The sequence below is a fragment of the Hyperoodon ampullatus genome (genome assembly GCF_949752795.1).
Source record: "Hyperoodon ampullatus genome assembly, chromosome: 16".
Classification (NCBI taxonomy): Eukaryota; Metazoa; Chordata; class Mammalia; order Artiodactyla; family Ziphiidae; genus Hyperoodon; species Hyperoodon ampullatus.
In genome coordinates this window covers 8,908,013-8,920,948 of record NC_136929.1, presented here as the reverse complement: position 1 = coordinate 8,920,948, position 12,936 = coordinate 8,908,013, and positions in this window count along the sequence as shown.

Sequence of the window (12,936 nt, the reverse complement as noted above, 5' to 3'; positions counted from 1 at the left end):
AACCCGCGCCCCCCGCATCCGCAGGCGGACCCTCAACCACTGCGCCACCAGGGAAGCCCCCACCACTTGTCTTTTGAAGCATAAAACATGATATTGATAAAAGAAATGTTCACATATTGAAGTATGGGGAAGTCTTTCTGGCTTATACATGAGTTAACTTGAATTTTTGCTAACTAAAACAGCCTGTCTGTGGCCTATCAAATGTACATTGTACATCTGCTGGAATTATTAAAGGAAAGGGCTCATTGACCAGAGGTAAAAAATGTCCATGTTAAAAATGAAGATCAAATGCCTTCCTTCCTGGGATGCCAAGGCTGGGACTCCTTCGATGATTACTCCCTTCCCAGGGGCCAAGGCCATCCTGACTCACTGTGTAGGTGCTTATCTGTTTTGTTGAAACCTTGAAGGAATGTATCTCTGACTTGTTTGGTGTTATTTGTTCTGACAAGACTTAAAACTGTGTTGAAACCGTGCTTCCCTGGAGCAGTTCCTCAGAGTTATATGAGAGGCTGACTTCCAGGATGTAGTCCTCAGCTTGGCTGAAATAAAACTTCTGTCTGACTATTCCTATTATAGATTGTTGACTGATTATTTTTGTCAGCAGTATCATTCCAACAGGACAGGCAAACCTATTTGAGGAGGGAAGATACAGGATTTGTATGAATGTTGCAGCTCTGCTGCATTTCTGAAGACCCTGATGTGATCAGGGAGGACTCCACAGAGGAGGTGAGACTCGAGTGGAACCTCCAAGGATTACAAAACTTGGATATCTGGAGAGGTGAGAGGAAGGTGTCAGAGGCTACAGAAATGGTTCACATTAAGGTGTGGAGTCAAGTGTATATAAGGAGTGATGGTAAAATATTGAAGAGGGTCGGCCTTATTGGAGAATAAGTTTTCTGGGGAAGGGATGCCAGATAAGACTAGAAACTTCTAATGACCCACGGTGAGCACCTGGTAGGAAGAGGAAGCAGAATGCAGGGGGAGGAGAAGATGCACAATTCACCTCACAGAATGGCCTGGGGTTGCTCTGTTTACATATTAGTCATTTTGTCTAGAATCTTTCCCCTGAAACTCTTATTATTAAGCAACAAAGCTAAATGAATACTGAAATAATTATCTGAAAAAACAAGGGATAAAGATTGCAGAATTATTTCCATAAACAGCAGGATATTTCCTAAGGCCAAAAAATGTGAGTTATTTCCTTTATTATTTTTAATACTTTACTAAATGCCTGCTAGTCCTTGGAGGGTCAAAAATAAACTCTTCAGTTATTCTTCTTATCTTTGAAATTTATCTGATAAGAGCATTTTCAACTTTTGAGTTGTAGGAACAACATCCTTAATAAAATTATATGGTACTTTCTTTGATATCTGATTTCTGTTTCTGTTTATTCTCGGTCTTTTGACTTTACTATTACTGGATGTTTTTAAAAAACAGGTTGTACAGTTTGTTATTCTTCAGCAATAGAAAACCATCACATTAAATAAATTTCTCTAGATAGTTATTCCACAGCAGCAGGAATAAGTTTATATATATATATATATATATATATATATATATATATATATATATATATATATATATATATATATATATTTCCCATTTCATCCTACTGCTAATAAATAGTAAGTTAATTTGGGCATTTCAGAAAGCAATAATAAAAACAATAAAATATTCTGCTTCTAATTCTGATTTTCTTTTCCTTTTCTCAGTTTCATGGCTGTAGATGGAAGCCTTTAGGAAGTTCTACTTATAAAGGTCTCTTGAGTTATATGCTCCGTATTAATTAACTGGCGTAGAACATGTGGTTTCCTTGCCTTTCAGGAGCCTATTATGTATAGTGTTTGTTTTTTTTTTTTTTTTTTTTTGCTTTAAAGTTTGTTTCCTTTTTATTCTTTGCAGGAAGTATACAAAGGTAAAATGAAGCCTGTTGAGAGTTAAAGAAATGCATAGCCCTTTAAATCATCATAGTCAGTTGAGCAAAGACCTTAAGACATAGCATCTGTCTTCCAAGATTATGTAAATCTAGCTGAAGAAAAAAGACATAGGGGAAAGAAATAGTGAAATGTCATTGCAGATAGAATGCCAAAATTTATCACTATTGTATAGGGGATGTTATAGGAATTCCGAGAAGATGGACAGCTAGTGAGGGGCACAAGTCATTCTAGACATCTATTCATGGAGGTTTGGGGCGAAGTTTGCATGTATAAAGAGGGATGGATGCTTTTTTTTTTTTTTTTTTTTTTTTGCAGTACGCAGGCCTCTCACTGTTGTGGCCTCTCCCATTGTGGAGCACAGGCTCTGGACGCGCAGGCTCAGCGGCCATGGCTCACAGGCCCAGCCGCTCCGCAACATGTGGGATCCTCTCAGACCGGGACACGAACCCACGTTCCCTGCATCGGCAGGCACACCCTCAACCACTGAGCCACCAGGGAAGCCCGGATGGGTGCTTTTTAAAGCCAGAGAAACTTGATTCTGGCCCGCTTAGGGAAAGCTACTTGGGATGATGGGGTAGTTTAGAAATAGTAGACAAAAGTTGGAGTCAGATTGTAGACTACAATGAACTAAAGATCTAAGGCACTTTATATAATAGAGCATTTATTCATGAATCCATTCTTCCATTCATTCATTGAACAAATCGTAGTCGACTCTTAATATTTGTAGGAGATGCTGTCAAAGCCTGGGTGGACGGGAATTTGGTGGGAAGAGAAACTGGAGGAAGGGAAACCAAGAGGCTAATGAACTTGTCCAGATATGAGAAAATGAGGGGCAATATTGGAGTAAGGAGATGAAAGCAAGGAGGAGGGGTTGGATTTAGGAGGTTTTTGAATTCATACTGGACCTGTCATTTTAACTGGTTGGCTATAGGAGATAAAGGAAAGGGAAGAGGAGAAGGTGGCTCCAGATTTTCAAGCTGGGCTGACTTGGAGAATGCTATTGATAGAAAAAATGAAATTAAGTTAAGTGGATACAACGTTGGTACAAAGAGGATAGATGTTATTTTAAAGTAGCAATGCCCTGCATGCAATTAGAGTTACAGGGCTAGAGCTGAAATGAGAGATCAAGGCTGGATATATGTCATTAACAGTGTAAAGTTAAACCATTAATTCTATTTTAATGTGACGCATTATAGTTGGCTCTCCGTATCTGCAGGTTCCATATCCAAGGACTCAAGCAACCTTAGATGAAAAGTATTCAGAAAAAAAAATTCTAGAAAGTTCCAAAAAGCAAAACTTGAATTGGCTGCACATCAGCAACTATTAACATAGCATTTACATTGTATTTACAACTATTAGCATAGCATTTACATTGTACTAGGTATTATAGATAATCTAGAGATGACTTAAAGTATAGGGGAGGATGTGCATAGATTATATGCAAATACTACCACATTTTATATGAGACGAGCATCCTGAGTTTGGTATCTCTGGGGGTTTTGGATATCCACATATCCTATGGATATCAAGGGCTGACTGTACTTATACTGTAGTTGAAGAGCATAGAGCCAAGAACTAAATAATGGAGATGGTCACAGATGGTATAAGGGATTATTGAAAGATGAGAAGAATTATAAGGAGATTTATAATTGGAAGAAAATAGGAGAAGAAAAATGTTTCACGTGTCAATATTTTAAACAATAGATTTTCATACTTCTGCTTAACAAATATCATTGAGCCCCTATTATGAGCTAGGCACTATATTAGATGCCAAGGTTATGTAGGATTGAGTATAAATGTCCCTGACCACATGGAAGTTATATATTGGTGGTGGGGGGGAATGCAAGAGAGGTTGAAATACTCTCATGCTGTGTGATACAACATTGCACAGAACTGCTGTGCAATATGTGATTAAGCTTCAAAGTATGGGTGTAATCCCCCAATAGTATAAAAGATATTTTTAAATGGAACATTTTTCTTCTTAGGTTTATGATTCAGTAATCCCAATAACAATAAAATAGAGTTATAAAAAAAGAGATAAGATGGAGTGTGGAAGGAACAGAACTTTAGGTAAATGACAGATGTACATCGTCATCATCTGATATCACACAGTGTTTTTACAAGTCTATAAAATGCTCAAGTCCTTGAAGAAGGGAGTTGTAGAAGAGGTGGGGCAGGGTCCTTAAGGCACGTTCTCTCAGGAAATGAAGCTGCTGAGTAGATGTTAATTGCTAGACATGGCCTTTTCTGAATTGTCAGAAATGAGTGCAATAAACAAAGGCAAGCAAGGTTCAGAAGGCGGCCAACACACGCTAACGTTATAGTCAAAGGTCTCTCCTTTGCAAAGATGCATTCTACCTTTGCAAGCATAGGGCTGTTTCTCATGGAAAACATCTTCCCTGTAAATATCAGGATCCTGTTTGTACTAATTAGACACATAAAACCTGTGTGAGTGCAAGAATACACACACACAGGCATAATCGCAGTGTGCCCTTTGGTAATTGCCCTCATCATTGAAGGTCTTTCCAAGGATTTTGTAATTCAGCAAAGTGTGAAGTGTGAGCCTTAGGTAAATGTCTGTGAGCCTGGAAACACTAGGTAGGAACAGGAAGGTGTAACTACAAGTGGGCTGCTGATACCTACGTGTGGAACCAATGTATATTTCATGAGTTATGAAATAATGTTATAGGACTAATGATTTTTTGAAACACAAGAATAAGAAAATTTTGGCCAGGTGGCATGAAAAAGGAATAAAGACACTTTGAGTGTTTTAAAGATCTATAGTACTTTAAAATAACTGTTATTCAATGAATATTCATCAAACCCTACCTATTTACGAGGCTTGGGGAAGGGGAAAGAAAACTAACCAAAGAAGCCTTTGGGAAGTGCCAAGTGATAGTGTAGATATAAAATCTATGGGTAGAGAATAATAAGGAGATCACCAAATCTGAAAATTAAATCATTTTCAGCATTTTGGTCGATGTGGTGTGTGCTATGTAAGATAAAATTATTATTATTTTTTAGAGATATCAGTTCATGCTGGACAAGTGATTCTATTCTCACCTCCTCAGGCTCTAAATCAATGGAGCCTGGATTTAGGAGAAGCCCCAAGCAGTGGACCTTGGCTGGTGGTCTGGGGGAAGCATCAGCTTTCAGTAAATTTCTCAGGTTCAACCATAGAATCTCCAGGTAAAGAAGAAAGAGATCAAAGTTTCTAAGGTGAATGGAGACTGGGGGTTGGAAATTTGGGAAGACATCATATAGGGAGCTTAGAGACCAAAGGTAACAAAATTCTTTATAATGTTGGTGATTCATTTATGGCCCTTTACATCATGAGAGTTAACACCTGGCTTATGAAGTTAATTGTATCATATCACTTCAGCATTTTGGAGAACATCATTTGCAAGGTCCATTAAAGATCCATGGCATAATGAATATGTTACTTTGTGATTCTAGCGAGGTCTAATGAATAAATATAACATTTAAGCATATTCCTAAGAACCTAGTCTAGATTCACTTGATAAACCAGATAAGCTCACTGTTAATGGGTTTGTTCTGGTTGGCTGAGTTAATAATGAGTGCTTAAAATTGCACCTAATGCATATTTACTCAATAAAAGAACCGTCTGAGTCATGACTGTATGTACAGTTGGAAACCCAATGTAATAAGTACGTATTTGAAATCTTTAAATGCTATACTACACATTAGAATTATATAATTTGAATTTTTGTTTTGTTTTTCTAATCCCATCCGATCACTGTAGGGTAGGACTTTTGTTTACATTAGAGCAAATGAATAGTGTAAATATACTTTAAAGAAATTTGCATGGTCTGGGAAGAATTAATAAAAATTATAATTGTGCTATGTAGTACAAAGTGAAATATTCCAACATATAGCTTGGCAGTAGCTACTTGGAAATAATATAAAATATTCCTAGTCCTTATATCTGTAACTTCCGTGTTTATTACTTTTAATTTTAAGTCTATGGGGAGATTCTTTTGGCTTGAAAATATGCAACATTTTCCATAATCTGATTCAGAGCCAATGTATTCAATGTCACAAATATGTACTGAGCTTCTTTTTTGATAAGAGATAGGCAAACTAAATGTTATAGTCATTGCCTTTACTGGGAATTCTCTGGTGGTCCAGGGGTTAGGACTCAGTGCTGTCACTGCCAGGGTCCTGGGCTCGATACCTGCTTGGGGAACTGCAAGCCTCGTGGTGAGTTCCCCCCCAAAAAATTCATTGCCTTTACAGAACTTGTCACCTTGTTGTGCCCCGAACAAAATTGTATTTGGAGAATCTTTGTCTTGACTGTCCCCCTACGACTTTCAGCCTCTTCTTGTCCACCATCACTGTGTCCTCAGATGTTAGTGTGGAAGGCTTATACCCAAGACAGCTCCACTTACAGTAATTACCAGGTCTATATATTAGGAATGTTTCTAGTTGCCAGTAATACCATGTCAGGGTAACATCAGCTTTAAAAAGTAGGTTTTATTCTTCTCAGATATCAGTAAGTCCGGAGGCAGGTGGATGGTGGCATTGGTTCAGTGGCTCAGCTGTCCTAGGGCTGGTGTCTGTGCGGGTCCCTGTTTATTCCCTCCTAGTCACTAGAGTGGCATCAGGCACCCATTTGTCTTGAAGGCAGAAGGATGTGGAAGAAGGAGCAATGCTGGATGCATTTGCTACCTCACAGCAACATCAACAAAATTACCAAAGGCTTTACTACAATCACCCTGGACATTTCTGCTGACATGTAATTGTCTAGAACTGTGGCATATGGCCACCTAGCTGTAAATAAAAGTGGGAGCAAGGCTTCCCTGGTGGCGCAGTGGTTGAGAGTCCGCTTGCCGATGCAGGGGACACGGGTTTGTGCCCCGGTCCGGGAAGATCCCACATGCCGCGGAGCGGCTGGGCCCGTGAGCCATGGCCGCTGAGCCTGCGCATCCGGAGCCTGTGATCCACAACGGGACAGGCCACAACAGTGAGAGGCCTGCGTACTGCAAAAAAAAAAAAAAAAAAAAGTGGGAGCATGATTTTTTAGTTGAGGGGGTGGATGGGAGAAGGGAATCGGAAATGGGTGTTGGGTTAACCAGACGATAGTGTTGGCCACACCTGGAAAGCCTGTGCTCCACTGGTTAGGAACAGAGACTTATGGGGACCTGCTGGGAAGAGAAAAGGCACAGACGGCAGAAGATGTTAAAACCAGTAGAGGCGTGTATTTCTCCCCCTCCAGCCACATTCACCCAGATCCGTATATTGACATGTGCGAACCCAGGTTATCCCTCGAGGCGATTCTTAATGTTTCTTTCTTTCCCTCTTGAGTTTACCTGGTTCTCACATATTATATACTAATAAAGAAATATACTGAAAAATCATCTCTCACTTCCATTTCCTTAAACAGTTTTCATGTTTCCATTTTCCTTTGGACCCGTATCATTTGCATGTACTTCAGTGTAAAGATAATTAAGTACTAATTTATTTTTTCACTTAACATTATTTCATAACCCTGTCCACCTTGCTGTTTCATTTTGTCCTTAATGAATATCTGTATTGTTCTTACTGATTCCTTTAAAGGGTAGACATTTAGTAGCCATTATAACGTTCCTTAGTTCCAAGAGACTACTTGCAAAAAAGTCATTAAATCCACAGTAGCAGAAGGATTGAATCATATTTGTTATTTTTGAAAAGCTATTCTTTTAAATTCTCCTGGTTTGAGAATGATGTAACCATGGTGACTTAAGAACTTTTATAATGAAGTCAACATCAATATAATTCAATATAATGAATGAACATCAGTAAGTCAGCTGAAAACCCTGCTGGTCCAACATGCAAGTAATCTTTGTATTTAAACATCCCAAGCCACTATTTTAATTTTGAATAATGATACTATCTTTTTTATTACTTCTTGCACTATATGTGTTTGTGCATGTGTGTGTGTGTGTGTGTGTGTGTGTGTTTGTGTCTGTATTATTTTATTTGCAGAAAAAACTATCTTTTTTCAGCTTCCCATACCACCTCTAAAACACTGACCAGGCTTTTAAATGCAATACTCAGCAAGTTAATAGATGGCTAGAACACTAGAATTAAAAAAAAGAAAACTAGATTTCATACCCCCCAAATAACTTTTAAAACCTTTGAATACCTTATACATTTTTAGGTGCTATTTGCCATTTGTCATCATAAGATAAAATAATTACAAATTCAATTTCTGACTATAGTTGCAAACACAATTTTGTAAATACTGAACTTTTTAAATTAAATTGTTACATCACTTTTAAATATATCCAATGGAATTTGCATACATCATAGGCATGATACCCATTGTCAATTAAAAAAAATCTGGACAAGTTCTGCCTTCAACTGACATTCAACCAAATGACTGGATAAATAAAATTTGGGGTATCCATGCAATAGAATATTATCTGGCCATTAAAAAGGAACAAAGTATTGGTACATGTGGAAGGTTGGATAAACCTTGAAAACATTATGCTAAGTGAAAGGAAACCATCATAAAAAAATCTAAATATTACCTGACTTAATTCATATGAAAATCTAGAATAAGGAAATCTATGGAGACAAAAAAGTAGATTAAGCGTTTGCTTATGGATGGGAGGGATGAAGGAATAGGTGGGTGACAGATAAAATGCATAATGTTTATTTTTGAAATGGTGAAATTGTTTCAAAATATGGAGATAATTTCACTGGTCTGTAAATACAGTAAAAATCATAAAACTGTATATTTTAAATGGATGAATTGTATGGTAAATAAATTATATCTCAACAAAGCTGTTTAAAAAGGAAAAAAAATATGGACAAGTTCTGCATTCATATTTGGGAATTTCACATTGTTTTTCTTTCTACTTGAATTTATATTTTAATTTCATTTCCACTGAAGAGTATTATTCTAATCTAATGAATTTGTGAAAACTGTGAGATTCCATGTACCTGTGGATGAATATGTTGTAGGTTAGCAATGTGGTCAACAGCACAGAATGTGGAGCTGGGTTTCTTGAGTTCAAGTTTTGCCACTTGCCAGCTGTGTGATATTGAGAAAGTTACTGAACTCTCTGTGCCTAAATTTCCTCCTTTGTAAAAGGGAGAAAATATTACTTGTGCCATAGGATTGCTGTGAAGACGAAATCAATTCACGTAGTATGGAAGTTAAAGAAAACCTGGAACACAATAGCACCAGGTAAACTTTTGTTGTTATTTTTAGACTGAGATAGGGATCAGCATCCACTTTGCTCCTTTTTTAAAAAAAAAATTAAAAGAAATGGATTTAAGTGCTGATCAACCTTGTTTCACATAAAGAGAGAGACAACAGTGAAAGGACTTTGGTATGTATTATTGTGCTCGAATCTGAACTCCTTCCAAGTTACCTGCCAAAGAAATCACAGCCGTCTATCAAGGAAACTATGCAAGACTGACAACTTGACCCGAACCTCTCAGTTTTGTTGAAAGCAAAGAATTGGAAATACCTGGTTTTCAAAATGTCTCTGGAACTTGTGCTATTCACTGTTTCAATTTCTAGGAAATAGACTGCAGAAATCTTGACTAGCCTTATCGAATAGCTCTTAAAGCCTATTACTCTTTCACTTACAGGCTTCAAATTTAACTCAATATTCTCAGAGAGGATTGGGAATGGAATAAATATACCTGCTTCATCTTGACCAATAACATTTCTAATCAGTTTTATTAATGGTGTAATTTACATAGAATAAAGTTCACCAGTTTTACGTGTACAGTTCCGTGAATTTTGACAAAGGTTTTAAGGTTGTATAACCACCACCATCATGATATAGAACATCTCCACCACCAAAAACTGTTCCCTCATTCCTGTCGCAGTCCATGCCTCCTACAGGTTTCTGGCCTCTTATCTTTCTGTTACTATGTTTTACTTCTAGTATCTGAGTAAAAACCTAGGAGTGAGATTGCTGAGTTATACAGTTAGTGTGTGTTTAACTTTATAAAACACTGCAAACTGGTTTTGAAGTGACTCTACCGCCAGCAATCTCTGAGTGTTTATATCCTCAGCAATACTTGCTATCATCAGTAATTTTTAAATTTTACCTATTTTATTGGGATGCAGTGGTGCCTCATTGTTTTTTTTTTTTTTTTTTTTTTTTTTTTCGGTACGCAGGCCTCTCACTGTTGCGGCCTCTCCCGTTGCAGAGCACAGGCTCCGGACACGCAGGCTCAGCGGCCATGGCTCACGAGACCAGCCGCTCCGCAGCACGTGGGATCTTCCCAGACCGGGGCACGAACCCGTGTCTCCTGCATCGGCAGGCGGACTCTCAACCACTGTGCCACCAGGGAAGCCCCTCACTGTGGTTTTGATTTGAAGTTATCTAACTCTTCAGGGTGTTGAGCATCGTTTCATGTATTTGTTTGCCATGGCCACGTGCTTATTTGCTTTATTGCTTTGCTCAAGAATCTGTTCAGATTTTTTGCTCATTTTTAATCGTCCTTTTCCTTCTTATTATTGGGTTGCAAGTCTTTATATATTCTAGATTAATCATTTTTGTAATGTACTTTTTACATTATCACATTTTTAACTATATTTTTTAAAACCCTGGTGCTACAGATTTTGCTCATCTAATTCATGGAAAAATGCCCTTCGAGTTTCCTAACAGGCAAAGCAAAGGCCGCTGTCAAACCCATTAACGATATCACACTTTCTGTCAGAAAAAAAATGTTTGACTTCATCTTCAATTCTAACAAATACATCAGTATGGGTCCTTGTGTCAATCCCCTCACATTTGAATTCCAACTTCAAGATAGATAAAGTTGGGATATTTGCCATAAGTTTGTCATCTCTTGGATGAAAAAAAGTGTCTTCTCTCAATGTTTCTAAAAATTGAGAAAGATGAGAAGGCTTTCTTAGACACTAATATTCTGAATTGTTCCTTTAGTTTGTGTGCAAAATTCTTGTACCCTGGGCCAATGCACCACAGTAAGATGAGGGCTGGTGAGAATAAGGCTTTACTTTTTCAAGGGGGAGCGTCTTGCCAGGAAGGAGGAGGTAGAAAGGGAGAACATCTCAAGCACTGGAGCATTTAAGCAGGGGAGTTTTGGGAAAGTGTATGTATGCAGGTTGAAGAAATGGGACCTGCTTCCCCTCCATGCCTGCATACTCCTGGGAAATTTCATGAACTGGGAGTATCCATACCACAGGCCTGAAGACCCTTGTTCTAAGCTAATGTGGTTTTTGAGAAATAAAGGCTTAATAGGCAATGGGATGCCAAATATTCCCAGAAAGATAAGCTATTTCCTTCTGGAAGAGAGTGAGAGTTTCCTAGATGTAGAACAGAGTGATGTCTTTGAGTAGTCAAAAGAGGTTCATAACCTGAATTTCTTCTTCTTTTTTTTTTTTGTGGTACGCGGGCCTCTCACTGTTGTGCCCTCTCCTGTTGCAGAGCACAGGCTCTGGACGCGCAGGCTCAGCGGCCATGGCTCATGGGCCCAGGCGCTCGGCGGCATGTGGGATCTTCCCGGACCGGGGCATGAACCCGTGTCCCCTGCATCAGCAGGCAGACTCTCAGCCACTGCGCCACCAGGGAAGCCCTCTTCTTCTTTTTAATGAGAGATTTTAATGCACCAGAACCATAATTGAATTATCTCTGTCTCTCTGTATCTCTGCATCTCTCTGTCTGTCTGTCTCTGTCTCTCTCTCTCTCTCTCTATTTTTTTTTCATAGAAGGAGGTGATGGTCTTATAAGTACACATAATACTTTTACCATTATTTAAAATCAGGTATCGTCACACTATCTTTAAGAATATTTGATTAATGTTCCCCCAGTATGATTTTCTTGGGGACCACCTCAGTCTGTATCAGTAGGAGACCTAATTATTAGAGTATTTAATTAAGAGTTTCTTTCAGGCACCTTTCAAAAAGCAATTTAACATTTTAAAAAATTCACCTTATTTATATCTCTCGAACTGAAGAGTGAAGACATTTTGACAGTTGTCAAAAAGACCCAAATAGACTAACCATTACAAAAATTATTTTCATTTATTCAAGCCTTTAAAATAAAATATTCATTTAATAGGATACTCACAGAGGCAATAAAATACATAATTTAATCAGCTTTTCAAACTCATTTAAAAATAGAGAGTTTTTATTTGAAAAAGCTCATATATTTTTCTTCCCTCTAGCACATTAGGAAAAAAAAAAAAACACTCACAAGATACCACATTGTATAAGAGAGTCACATTCTGTTTGACTTACATATCTGGATCAACAGGGAGGAAAAAGCTGCTTGCTGCAGCTGCTGGCATCCAGGCCCTTGACTTTGGGTGTCTTGAAATTATGATATGAATTCACAGTGTGTCTTTAATGAACCTGCCTGTTTTCCATTTGGTGAGGAAAGTATAGGAGAGACTTGACAGATAGATTGAAAAATCTTCCTGTTGCACTGTTGGAAGCATAGTCTTTGACCCTCCCTAATAGGAAGATCGGTACCAACTCTTTACTAGCCCTTAAAAAATCCTTAGTTCCTTTTAATATATTTGTCTAATGATGAAAAAATATAGAGGTCTTATTCAATTGTAAATGTGAACGAGGTATAAAAAGGTATAAATGTTACAACATTTAAAAGCAGAATCCCTCCCCCTCGGCATTGGAAGAACTAAGTTTAGAGCTGATATTCATGTTCCTGTAATGTTGAGGGACACCAGCTGGGCCTGAACTCACATCAACCAAGTGCAAAAGGCCCTTGGAAACCAACACATTTGAAAGGGAATGGATGAGTTAGTGAAAATGTCCGAATAGAAAATGGAACTAGGCCACTCTGAACTGAATTAAGGAGGTACCACATCTTGCTGCGGAATGAGGGAAAGGAGATTAAATTAGCCCCATAATGGAGACACCCAACTGTCGGCCAGCTGTTTCCCCTTTGCCATGAAACTCTGCTACCATTGGCCAAATCCTCTTTGCTTCCTCCTGTTAGATCGGCTTACAGAATCCCAGGGACTCTCTTGGAGATGCTCTTCCCAT